At 35.0% G+C, this 13,096-nt stretch overlaps 1 pseudogene; it reads left to right on the forward strand.

Annotated features, from left to right (window-relative positions):
- Positions 1 to 8,560: 8,560 nt before the first annotated feature.
- LOC139040612 (olfactory receptor 5M5-like) lies at positions 8,561 to 9,537 on the forward strand (annotated as a pseudogene).
- Positions 9,538 to 13,096: the final 3,559 nt, after the last annotated feature.

The following is a 13,096-nucleotide window of genomic DNA, read 5'->3' on the forward strand; positions in this document are numbered from 1 at the left end:
ACAGCAGTGGGATTCGTTATTTATTTCAATTTATGCCTGAATGTCTTAACGTATTTTGACTTGGGGGAAACATTAAGTTCTCTTGTTTAAGGTATGAAAGATAGAATAGTGTGTGGTATAAGGGGTAAGTTTTGGAGTCTGCAGGACCAACGGAAATTCAATAAAGTTTTGTCGGACTTGGACTAGTTATTTACTGATTCTGAGCCTTGTGATTTATTTTTCACTAGGAACAATAACACATAACTACAGGAGCATTGTAGATAGGTGGGTAATATGGATGTGCTAATGATTCTCCCTTCGTCACCCTACCCCTCCCAGACCTATTGCCTTCTTTCTCTACCTTGTTCTGTCCAACTGGAGTTTCACCCGTAGGGATCACATGAATAGAGCTCCTTTGGGGTATAGTTTCCAATCGAGTTTAGCTAATGGGAGAAACCAGTAGGATGTGTGTTGGAGGCTAGAGGAAGAGAAAAGTAACTCAATTTCTTTCTGATTCTCTCTCTGCTTCACAGTTAAGATGCTAGAGCAGCTACAACCTTCCAAGAAAAACTGCAGATGCGTACATTGGGGAAGAAGGTGGCTACGGAGTTTTTTCCAGGTTCTAGCCCTCAGTGGGCTCTGGGACACATGCCACTGCCCGGCCATTTCAGGACTTGGGATGGAAATAGCTTTTTCCAATTAGGCCCTGGGTGCTTCAACTGCTTTGATTGATTTCTTTAGTTTTGCTCATATTCTCTGTCATTTCATTAAATTCTCTTCAGTTAAACTATATGAGTAGAATTTGTTTTATGTTATGTTCCTGACTCAGGCCACAGCAGCACATAGTAGTTATTCAATAAATGTTGCAGCGGAGGTAATACCAGGAATAATAATTATTGTAATGATTATTCATTTTGATAAAGTTTTTGGATATTTCTGGGTTCACCATTGTTGGAGCTTAAAGGGGCTATTGAATCAACTGCTTTCTGCATCCTGAATCAACTGAGGATTACACATAGGAGTCAGATATTAAAATTGCTAGCATTATCAAAGGTAAACCTGGATTTGAAAATCTGGCTAAGACGTAATTTTCTGTCCCTTATCTCTGAACTGAAATTCCCCACACAAGCAGAGCAACGGGATAGCTTTTTTCCCCTCTTTCCCTTTCCAGAGCCATGACCTATCAGCACATCTCGTTGACGTTTCTGTATTATTTCCATTCACCCTACTATGGTAGACATGTGGGGAGTGTAGAGAAGAATCTGAAGTGTCCGCCAAGACCTTCCTATTCAAAGTCATTTAGATGCCTTTGCCTCCATCCTCTGTATCACATTTACACCCTCTTTTACCTGTTTCCGCATTCCAGAAATCCCTAAGTTGCCTTACGTTTTCTCCTCTCAATGCTCTCCCTCTCATAGACACTATCAACTCCATGACTTTTTAAATAGCTCAAGAGTCAAATTTTGCCTCCACATGAAGAGGGAGAGGAAGGAGAAGGAGAAAGGAACTTCAAAAAAGCTTGCAATGATGTTTTGAAAGTATTGGTAGATCATTTTTCTTAAAATGTTACAAAATTTTATTTATTCATGTATTTAATAAACATTTCAACTTTGGGGAATTGCTATAAGTGGAAAGTACATGATATGAGGAAAGCAACTCACAGGCTCTTACCACTTTTTATCTCATCCATCACTATCAACCTCGTATCAGACGCAATCCTTTTTGCTTGGAAACTATAAAAACATAAAAACTATAAAAATATAATAGCTTTTAGTGCCCCCTCCATCTTCTCCATAAGAAACTTTTATATATATATATATTTATACACACATAACCTTTATATATATAATATAACATTTAAATATGTATATATATATTCAAACATTTTCAAAACTGTCTGAAACATAATTACCCATAAATATAATTACTCATTAAACATATCAATAAACCCATATGGTTTGGAGTGTTTTCAGAGCAAATCCAGAAATATCTAAGATAATAACATCTGATTTGAAACCTCCCTCTGTCTGTGTCCTTGAAAAATCTTAATTTCTCCAAGCTACAGGATTTTTATCAGTAAGAAATAAATTATAATATCTATATCACCACGATATTATGAGTTAAATAAACTTCGTTTTGCCTTAGTAATGAATGCTGATGTCCATTTAAAATGCTTAGCACAGTAGTGGCTGGTATTTAACAAATTCTTAAGAAATGCTATTAGTTGTCATACTAAGAGATTTGCAAATGTATTTGCTTTACAAGCAGTTAATGAAAAGAAAACGTGAAAAGGTAGATTTTTAAATTCTCTGTAATTGCTTTGCTCTTCCACAGGAATCCCATCCAACTGAGCAGAGATGTAGTAAAACCGTATTTCAAAGTATGTTTTTTACAGTGAAACTTCTATAGAACTAATTAATTCTATTTGTCCAATCTGAATTTAGGAAAAACCAGAAATAATTTCAATTACTATAGGCACGTATACAGAGTTTATAATGTTGAAGTTGATTGTAAAAATATTTTCAAGGTAATCAACAATGGGTCAATTATCATAGATTTGGTAAGAAAATTTCTATAATAAACATAATTTATCTTTAGGTGAGGAAACACAATTTTTTAACATATTTCTTCTAAGTAACATATTCAATGAAGGATTTGACAATAGCATGGCTTTAGGACAAAGTGTTATGAAATATGAGATAAATTTTCATAGTAGATCTTTTACCCATCTCAATAAACCAACTAAATGGACATTTTTTTCAGAACAACAAAATAAACATTGCCTTTAAGTTTTTGGTTTTTTTTTTTTTAACTAGCAAGATTTTTGTTGACCTGACAAATGCTTTCATTTATTCTTTGCATATTCATGGCAACTAGTAATAAATATTGTCATGTTTCTCTTCTATCTTTTCAGAAAAATAAATGTAGTGAAAAAAAATCTTTAATTATCATATTGCCTGGGTCCTTATGTCAAGACGTAATTATATATCACATGGATTTCTGAAGTGTGGCTTTCTTTTAAAGAGTAGCTTTGAACATAGAATAGTCAATAATTTAAAGTAAACTCTTTTGGTTGACCTTTCGCTTTAGGTACATATTCAGTCCTTCACATTTTAATCCCTTTTCTCCTTTTACAACTTAATGAGGTCTCCCGTTGCTGGGGAAGGGAGGCTTTAGTCTGCATCCATAATCTTTATGCCTCTCTCTAGTCTTTCTTCGCCTCTGATATGGATGGTTATTGTTTGCTCTGCTGCCATCCACCATGACAAGTGCATCTTGGAGTTATTACTCTCTCTTGGCTGGACACAGCCTGCTTAAGATTAAACATAATCTTCCCTGCTGACCCAGCTGCACTTTGGTTCTTGTGGGAACTACAGACTCTCTGATGTCTGCCCCTCCTGTTCATTCAGAAATGGCCTGGGAAATCTGCTGTGTAGTACTTAGCTTCACCGATGCACCACATCCCAGTCAACAAATTTTAGCTATTTTCATACTCCCTCATTAGGGATATGATGGAAACTTGGAAATTTGGGTATTATCAATGCCCCATAAAAACTAAAGAAACGGTGGGAGTATTAAATCATGTCCAAGTGGGAATGCTTTAGTAAGGCCATCTCAAAGTTTACTTTGCTTTTCCTACCCAATAAATTGAATCAGACCTAAGCCTACATCAAGGAGATTGGTGCAGCCTGTCTCATAGAGATCTCCAAAGGCCTTAAATATTTTGCTTTTTTCTATTCACTCATTAGTATGCCAAAGGGTGAGGCTTTGGGTTCTTTACTTTCTCTCTGTCATAATCTACATTTTTTTTACGTCAAACATTATTGGGTGGATGGAGTTCAGGAGAGGAAGATTGGCTTAATCCTATGGAAGGTATAACAGTACTATATAATTTTGATGTTATTTATAATAGTGTTATTATGAACCTGGCACAAACGTACTAGGACTCTACTCTGATTTCAAATCCTAATGTAGATAGGATCCAAATAGGAAGTATCATAATATATAATATACATCAAGAATCATAAACTAAACATATCTTTGTATAAATCGTCCATGCTAATAAGTTTACTTAAACCAATTTCATTTAAACTAACATTTCAATTAGATTTGAAAGTCTTAAAACTTATTCCCTGCAACTTGCAATTTAACTCATGAGAAGTGATCTTAGAGGACTGGTGAAAATGAGATAAATTACTGTTTACATGAAAGATCACTAATTCACAACCCTCTGCCTAGCGTCGCTGTTCAGTTATTCATTCAATAATATTGAATTCTGTATTCACTAAATATTGCCTGTGCACCCAAAATTTTGTACAGATCTCTGCAGGGCATATCAAATTAAATCAACACTAATTCTGTCCTCAGAGCACTTACCATCCTGTAAAAGAAATGGAAAATTTATAAAAGGAGTCAAGTACCACAAGTCAGGCAAAGAAAACTATCATGGGCATTCAGAAGAGGGAAAGACTATTCCAGCTCAGCATATGATGAGCAGAGTCATGGCAAAGATCTTTCTACTATGAAGAATGGAATACCTTTGTACCTGCCCTAGGATTAATCCCAATTAATCAAAACCAAAAACTAATTCCAATTAGTCAAAACCAGTACTATGTGTATTTTTCATTTACTAAGAAACAGTGTGTACACCTAATGATAAACCTAATGATTAACCTGTGAATTAGGGTTCCATCCATTAATGTGCGACTATTAAAATAACCCAGAGTGAGTTGTAATGATGTCCCACAGGTGATTTCTTGATGAATGCTTCAGGGATGAGTCTCCCATAGCTATCCATTCAGGTACAAATTCTTCTACTGTGGAGATTTTTGAGGAGGCTAAGAAATCACTATCCCTCCACAGGTAAGTCTGATAGTCCTGAAAATCAATAACTCTTAAGAAATATTCCTTGATATCCTATTACTTCCCCTTCTGAACATAAAATGGAATTGCTAGTGGACCTAAGAATTGTCATATTAAGACAAAATCGTAGGCTGACTCCAGACTCTTTCTGACACAGGTGGAAGGTGACTTGTGATATATTGGAAGGCCAGGTGGGCTTTGCATCATACTATCCCTGACCTGAGTTACAGACCCGTTTCACAACACATCTAAGATTTGGAGTAGGCTTACATGTTGAACTTTAGCCAACTGTTGGAATTCAGAAAGTCCATACATCATACTTCCATTGTAACTTATATTTCTCCTCCAAATCTAGAGCCTTAGAATTTGGAACAAAAATGTATACTCCCACTCCATATACTTTTAATAACTTCATACAGTTATTATTAAGTGAAAAGTTTAAAGGGGTTTTGCTAAATGAGTGTAAAGTTAAAGGTGAAAAGGAAAAAATAAATGTGAATATCATTCCTTCCTCATCTGAAGGGCTTTTCTTAAGCTTTCCCAGTTAAGTTTTGCACTGAAATATGATGGCATTGCTGTATCCAGGATGACCAAAACAAGTTTATATTGTTTTAGTCAAGAGGAATACACTTTTCTCTACTGTGTTTGTGTCTTTTCCCAACATTTCTATGGATTTTATTGACTTTTCAGCTTAGCCATCCCATCTGGCCTAAGTTTTCAGAAAACATTTCATAGGGCTTAAAGATTTTTGGTTTTCTTTCCCCTGCATTGAATATAGATCTTTAATTCTTACTTACACTAAGCATAATTGTGACTGTTTTAAAAAATTCTATTATTTGATTTGTAATGATTTTATACATTTAATTAAAATCTTCTTTTGGAATATCTTTATTTCTTCCATTTATTCACTCACTTTCTGCTTGAAATGAGAGAGAAGGGCTGAGTGAAGAAGACGGTCTCAACAATTTGGAAAGCATCCATCTAGTGGAAGTTCATGTCGTTGTAGGCTATGCCACATGAAATAAGACTTAAAAAGTCTCAGACATCATTAAACACAAATGATCTGTACTGCCGTTTTTAAAACTCTGAATGTTTTAGTGAGAATGATGACACACAAGTTGTTCTCCACGCCCTCACTTCAGCTTATAACTTGAAATATAACTATACTAAATCTACTTTCACAACTGGAGTTTCTTTTTTTGAATCCCAGAAATTAAACCCTGGACTCTGTGTAATAAATAACAGAATATGTGACCTTTAATAAGAAAGTTTACTTTCTTTTCCTTCTATTTCTTTAGTGCAAGAAGACTTGAGATATGATCTTGAAGATTCCCAGAAAGATTCTCTCTTTTCCAGCTTCCTAAAATCAACAGAGTACTATAAGAGCCAAAGTCAGAGGCTGGGGTATTTCCTTCTTCAAACTAATGGAGAAAAACTTTGTGTACATTAGTGACAGCAAGTTCTACACTTAGAGGGTCTTTGTGGCAATATCTCAGGATCCACTGTAAGGGGAATGTATAATCTATCAGAGGGTAGAACCAAGTGATAAAAACTCTTTTATTTGGTTTAAACATATTTCAATTATCTCATTCAGTGCTTCAATCCTGGCTGTGTATTAAAATTATGTAGAAAGATTGTTAAAATATACCAATATGTGTACCCCACCTGAATTGAGCTGGGACCCAAATATCAGTGATTTAAAAAATTCCTCACATGAACTTAATGTGAAGCTAGAATTGATAACCACCGATGAAAGTGTGAGATTTGTTAATATATGATTTAATAAAGCAATAGAGTTATTTTTGAAAGGTATTAGCTTTCTTTGTCTTCCAAGCCTTTCAAAATTTGCTGTATTGATTAAAGGTGATTCATTTCTTCAGTCCTCAGTTAATTTTCCTCCTGTTTCCATCAGTCTAACGTGCAAATTTTAAATGTCAATTTTCAAGGTTTTAGGTCAGGCACCATTTTCATTAGTTTGTGTTCTTAAAACAGACCCCTGATTGTGCTCCTCCTGTACATTGTTTACATGCCAGCTAGAGTTTATTGTATTAACTCAGTCTCTACTAGTAACATCAGGGAGGTAAGAAATCTACATTCGGTGAAAAGTCAACTGATGTGAGTTGGCAAATTTACTTCCTTGATTTATTTATTCAACTAATGGATACTGTGGATTGAGTATGATTCAAGCATTTGCCCAAGGTCTGGGAATATGGCTCAAATAAACTTGCTGCCCTGTGTGTCTAACATTCTAATAGAGGGGACAGAAAAAAATATGTAAATAAAAATTATTCATATAAATAATAATTTTAGAAGTGATAAATGATACTAGAAAAACTAGAAAACTAGAAAACTTGTCATGGTTAACAAGGTATTTGGAATGAAGCTAATTTATACAAATGGTCAGGCAATGCCTTTCAAAGGAAATGCTATTAGAAAAGAGATCTAAATAAAGTGACAAAATGGATCACTCAAAGGTCTGAGGGGAGAACATTCTAAGTAGAGGGACCAGTATGTGCAAAGGCCTCCAGGTAGGAATATGCTTAGCATGTTTAAGAAACAGTTATAAGGTTAATGTGGCAGGAGAAGAAGGACTGAAGACAAAGTGGTCAAAGGGTTTGTAGAGGTAGATAGGAAGGCATCACGTAAGTCCTTGAAGGCACTGTGATGTTTCTTAATAAATTTAGATTTTAGCCCAAGTGTGGTGGAAAATCTTGGACTATTTCACCAAGTCAGTAACATGATGTGATTTATGTTTATAAAGACCACTGCCTTGCATTGGGTGACAGAAGATTTCAAGTGTGGAAGAAGGAAGATCACTATAGTAGCTGAGGCAAGAGATAATTTTGTCTCAGATATGACTGGTAGCAGAGGAAATGCTGACAAGATGTTTTCTGAGGCAATGTGTAATATTTTAAAGGTAGAGAAAAGAAGACATCCTGGTAGTTTAGATTAAAGATGTTAAGTCAAGGGTATGAGATAAATTGAAATAAGAGTATGAAATATGTATGAAAGATAAAATAATTTGGGACATTGTGCAATACAAAGAGATTAATGAGATAAAAGGGCATATTAAGTGAAGAAACAACCCAGACTACCAGGTGGTTATTTGAAACAAAGGAGATGGGATGGACAGAACTCCAAGGGACCAGGAGAGGTTCATTGCTATTGGAAAGTAAGTAAGAAATGAGGTAGAAACTGAACCCAAATAAACATACAATGGGCTCTCAATAATTATGTGTTACTCCAATTACAGAATTTTTGGCTCACCTGACAGTGATAGAACAAGTCTACAGAGAGTCATTCATTCTCTTCATTCCCTGGTCAAACATTTATGCCATGATCCACTACAGTGGTAGCCATGTTTGAGGATGAGGAGTTTTGATTCCATAGCCTGTTTAGAGACATCAGTGAGCTAAGTCAAATTCCATTGTGCTAGCCAAGTTAAGGTGGGGGTTGCAAAGCAGCCAGCAAAGTGCAGTGCATAAGCTTCAAAATATGTTTTCCAATACAATGTCCACTTTAATCAGCATGACTAACCACCTGAAGGAATTCATTGAAACTCTTCCATCTCTGAGGGAAATGGCAACTGATTTAAACCACTCTTTTCAAAACCAGTTTCTTTAAGTGCAGATTTATTTTGTCTATTCATGCATTGCATGTAATTTATTTCTCTCTTTATATCTGAACATTTACTCTTCTCTTATTAGAGAAAATGAAGATGGAGAATGTTCCCCAACACAATGGCACTGAGGCAACAGAGTTCATTCTACTGGGATTGACCAGTCAATGAGAGCTGCAGCCCATCCTTTTCCGGGTCTTTCTCCTGATTTACCTCATCACTATGATCAGGAACTTTGGATTGATTTTATTAATCAGAATTAATCCCAGGCTGCAAACCCCCATGTACTTTTTCCTCACCCATTTAGCATGCGTGGATTTTTTTATTCTACAAACATCTCTCCTCAGATGCTTGTTAATTTCTTATCTGAGAAGAAAACTATTTCCTACACGGGGTGTTTGATCCAATGTTTTGTTTTTGTGACTCTGCTCCTTACTGAATATTACATGCTTGGTGCCATGGCCTATGACAGGTACATGGCAATCTGCAATCCCCTGCATTACAACAGCAGAATGTCCAGGCCACTTAGTATCTGCCTGGTCACTTTTCCCTGTTTCTGGGGTTCCATGGTCGGCACAATGCAGGTAATATTGACCTCGCGTTTGTCCTTTTGTGGACCCAACACTATCAATCATTTCTACTGTGCTGACCCACCCCTCTTAATGTTGACATGTTCTGACACTTACATAAAGCAAACTGCCCTGTTTGTATCTGCAGGGATTAACCTCACCGGTTCCCTACTCATCATCATCATCTCTTATGTTTTCATTTTCCTCACCATTATGAGGATTCGTTCCAGTGAAGGGCAGTGTAAAGCCTTCTCCACCTGTGGCTCTCACCTGACAGCTGTCACTATGTTCTATGGGTCCCTATTCTGCATGTATCTGAGACCAGCAAATGAGCAGTCTATTGAACAAGGGAAAATTGTGGCCGTGTTTTGCATTTTTGTCAGCCCCATGCTGAATCCATTTATCTATAGTCTGAGGAACAAGGATGTGAAAGAGGCTTTGAGAAGAGTGTTTATGAGAAACCTTAGGATAAAGGAGAAAAGTTCCATTTTGACAGTCTCCCAATGAAAAATAGAAAAAAGAATCTCAAAAACAATCAAGGGTATCTCTTGTTGGTGGTGCTTGAATGCCAATCTCTGGAATAACAATAATATGTTTTATGTATGCATAGCTTGGGATCAAGTGAGGATATAGTGGAAACAATGAATGGAAAACTTGTTTGGAAATGATGATTGATAGGAAACAAGAACAGATATCAGCTGTTTATGATTAAGCAGGGTTATGTTTTTAGTCTTATTCAAGAACTCATTTCTACTTGATTAGTTAGCAGATAAATTCTTCCTTTCACTTCCTAGGTCATCAGTATTGAGAATCACTGAGTCATCCTATCAGTAAAGAAAATGCTTTACATCATATTTCCTCAATAGGAAAATGATTTACTTTCATACAATATATTACATAGTTTCCTGTAATGAAAGCTGATTATCTTCCAAAAAGAATCTCATATCTCTAATTTCAGATGTTTGTTCTCAATACCCTTTTGGTGCATTTTTGTGTCTACTTCTCTTGAATATAAAAACATATCTGTTTCCACATGTGTGGTGATGGATTATAACTAGTCTTTGTGGGGGTGAACATGATGTGATCTACACAGAATTAGAAATATATTATGATGTACATCTGAAAGTTATATAATGTTATAATCCAATGTTATTATTATAAAACAAAAATTAAAAATAAGAAACTCAAAAGAAAATAAAAACATAAGCGTTTAATTTTTTCAACAAAAACCCTGATATTTTACATTTTAATAACCCAAAAGATGTGTTTCATTAGTTTCCTTTAATAAAAACAGACACTCTTATTAATTGGAGAAAACCATTCCTGATTCATTTCTTACATACGAAGTTCATATCATTGTGTCCCTACGATATTAAAATTAGTTGTCCTGTAATTTCATGTATTACCTTTGGTTTTGTGTCTACTCACAAACTATTTAAAAATAACCACTACTCTAATATGCATGAAAATTTGGTTTCAGTGTTTTACAACTAAATAGTAGCATAAGCATATTCTAGATTGTTTGATACTATTTGAAACTGGTCTTTATTTAAGAGCATGGCATAACATTGATATGAAACATTTTACTACATCATTACCCTAATATTCAGGGAGTTTTTATTTTTCCCTCTTTAGGAAAATCTTTATACATGTAAGTCATTTTTTCTGATCAGCTATTGTATTAAGACAGATCTCCACAGTTTTATTTTTACTTCTTTTTATATTTCTTTCTTTTTGGATGCAGTGATGTGTGAAATCACCACCAGCAAACAAGTATACTAGTTTCCCTGCATACTCAAAAGCCCTAGGAGAGTTCACTTTATTGTGTTTATGTGTGAATGTAGTAGATATAAATTCAATAAAGACAATATTCATGTGTCAGATACAATTTATTGGTATTCAACATTAATTGATTTTACTTTATCTAAATTTCATAGTATACTAGTTACTATGTTGGTGATGTTTAAGTTTAAGAAGAAGATGAAAAAACCCTTTTTATTTTTTTGAGGAAGATTAACTCTGAGCTAACTGCTTCCAATCCTCCTCATTTTGCTGAGGAAGACTGGCCCTGAGCTAACATCCATGCCCATCTTCCTCTACTTTATATGTGAGACGCCTACCACAGCATGGCTTGCCAAGCGGTGCCATGTCCGCACCCGAGATCCAACCCTGCTAACCCTGAGCTGCTGAAGTGGAATGTGTGCATTTAGTCGCTGTGCCACCAGGCTGGCCCCAGACAAAAACCCTTTATTTGAAGGAGATTTCCCTTGAGAAGGAAACTTCTTGAGTAAAAGAAGACTTTAGCATCTAGATCAAAACAGAGTAGATAGAGATGTTGATATTCACTTGCACTATCCCTCCTTACTAACAAACAGTGAAGAATAGCTTTGTTTACCAGTGAAGACAGCAACCTACTCAGAAGCACAATATTTTTAAGGAGAAAAATAACAGAAGCTTGATTTAGAAGAAAGCTGGATGACCATCCTGTTAACCACTGTTGTAGAACAGGTTTTGAATCCCTGCTTTTTCCCACTTTCAAATTCCAATTCCAACATTGGTAAATAAAGGTCTTTTAATTTCGTATCTTGGGATCTGGTTGATATTGAAAATATGCACTTTTTTGTTTGTTTCTTGCTTATGAAAGCAGTAAATATTTGTCATGGAAGATTGTTACATGGATATAAAGAATAAGCTTTACTTTTCCTTAATCCTGGTATTTTACCAAGTTATCATAATATATATATTGTTGTATCCTTTCTTTCTCATAAAAAGCTGTACAAAATGATTTGCCCTTTCTTTAACTGAGAACTCCTTCATTTTAACGTCTGTATAACATGCTAATGCAAAAAATCTGTCATGCGATAGTCACACTCTCCTTATGGTCACAGCCCATACACCCTTCAGGGAATCTAGTTACTTACAGCCAGCATATTGCCTGTGCCTAACCAGTTATTTAAATGCAGGAAGTCCGCACTTTGCACAGTGCTGTGGTAACTGGGAGCCATGCAAAGCAAGATCACATTTCCCCAGTCTGTACAGGTTCCAGATTACCAGTACCATGCAAAATGAGGGCTGCTTGTGTTAATATATCACTTGTTTCCCTTTTCTCAATTATAAAATAAATCTTACTACGAAAATTTTCTCCAAAATTTCGTATTATGCCTTCAGCACATTCTTAAATTTGGAATTGCTGAATAAAAGTGCATATTTTATACTCTTAAAAGCACAAAGTGAAAATAATTTCCAGAGAAACTGTGTATTTTTATTTTTCTAACATCAACGTATAAAAGTGTCAGTCTTTTTTGAACTCTCTTAAATATAGATACTACAAAAAGTATCAATTCATATTTTTGATTACTAAAATTTTTATTCATCAATTTTAGCATTTTTACATTTTTATTAATTTTCAGTTCATAACCTTTGAAATGTATTTATATGTTGGTGTTTAACGCTTGAAGTGATTTCTATAAACTTACCGTACCTTAATACTATCATTTTATTTGTGTGGCAATATCTTTGTCAGATTGTTAGGTGCTGCTTAATTTTAAATTATTTTATGGTCAAAATGAAGTAACTTTTCTATTTTGAATTTCTCCCTCTGCTATTAAGCTCAGAGACATTTTCTTCTGATTATTGAAATATTTAATATTCATTTTAATTCGATCAACAGAATTGTTTTCATGATTGAATGACTCACAGTTGAGGGATTATGTGTGGGCATATCACTTCTTTTGGGGGATAGCTGTTGGCAAAAAAAAAAAAATCCAGTTAGGGATAAGATACTGTATTTAGATATCTTGGTTGAAAAATATTGCATATAGACATACTGGTATTGTGTAAAAATAAATGTTTGTGTAAAACCGTTAATAAAGAAACAACACTAATGTGCCAAAGTTGTGTGCTTCTCTTCTCATTTATAAGCCACCAACACCTCTTTGTCTTTCTAGTAAAACAATTAACTCATCTATAAACTTTCATCCCTAAACAGTGCTCTCTATGGCCTCCACGTCACACAGCTCCTTGCTGGATCTGGGAACCAAGCTATAACAATATGATTATTGCTAAA

Source organism: Equus asinus, chromosome 17 (assembly GCF_041296235.1).
Source record: "Equus asinus isolate D_3611 breed Donkey chromosome 17, EquAss-T2T_v2, whole genome shotgun sequence".
In the NCBI taxonomy this organism is placed as follows: domain Eukaryota; kingdom Metazoa; phylum Chordata; class Mammalia; order Perissodactyla; family Equidae; genus Equus; species Equus asinus.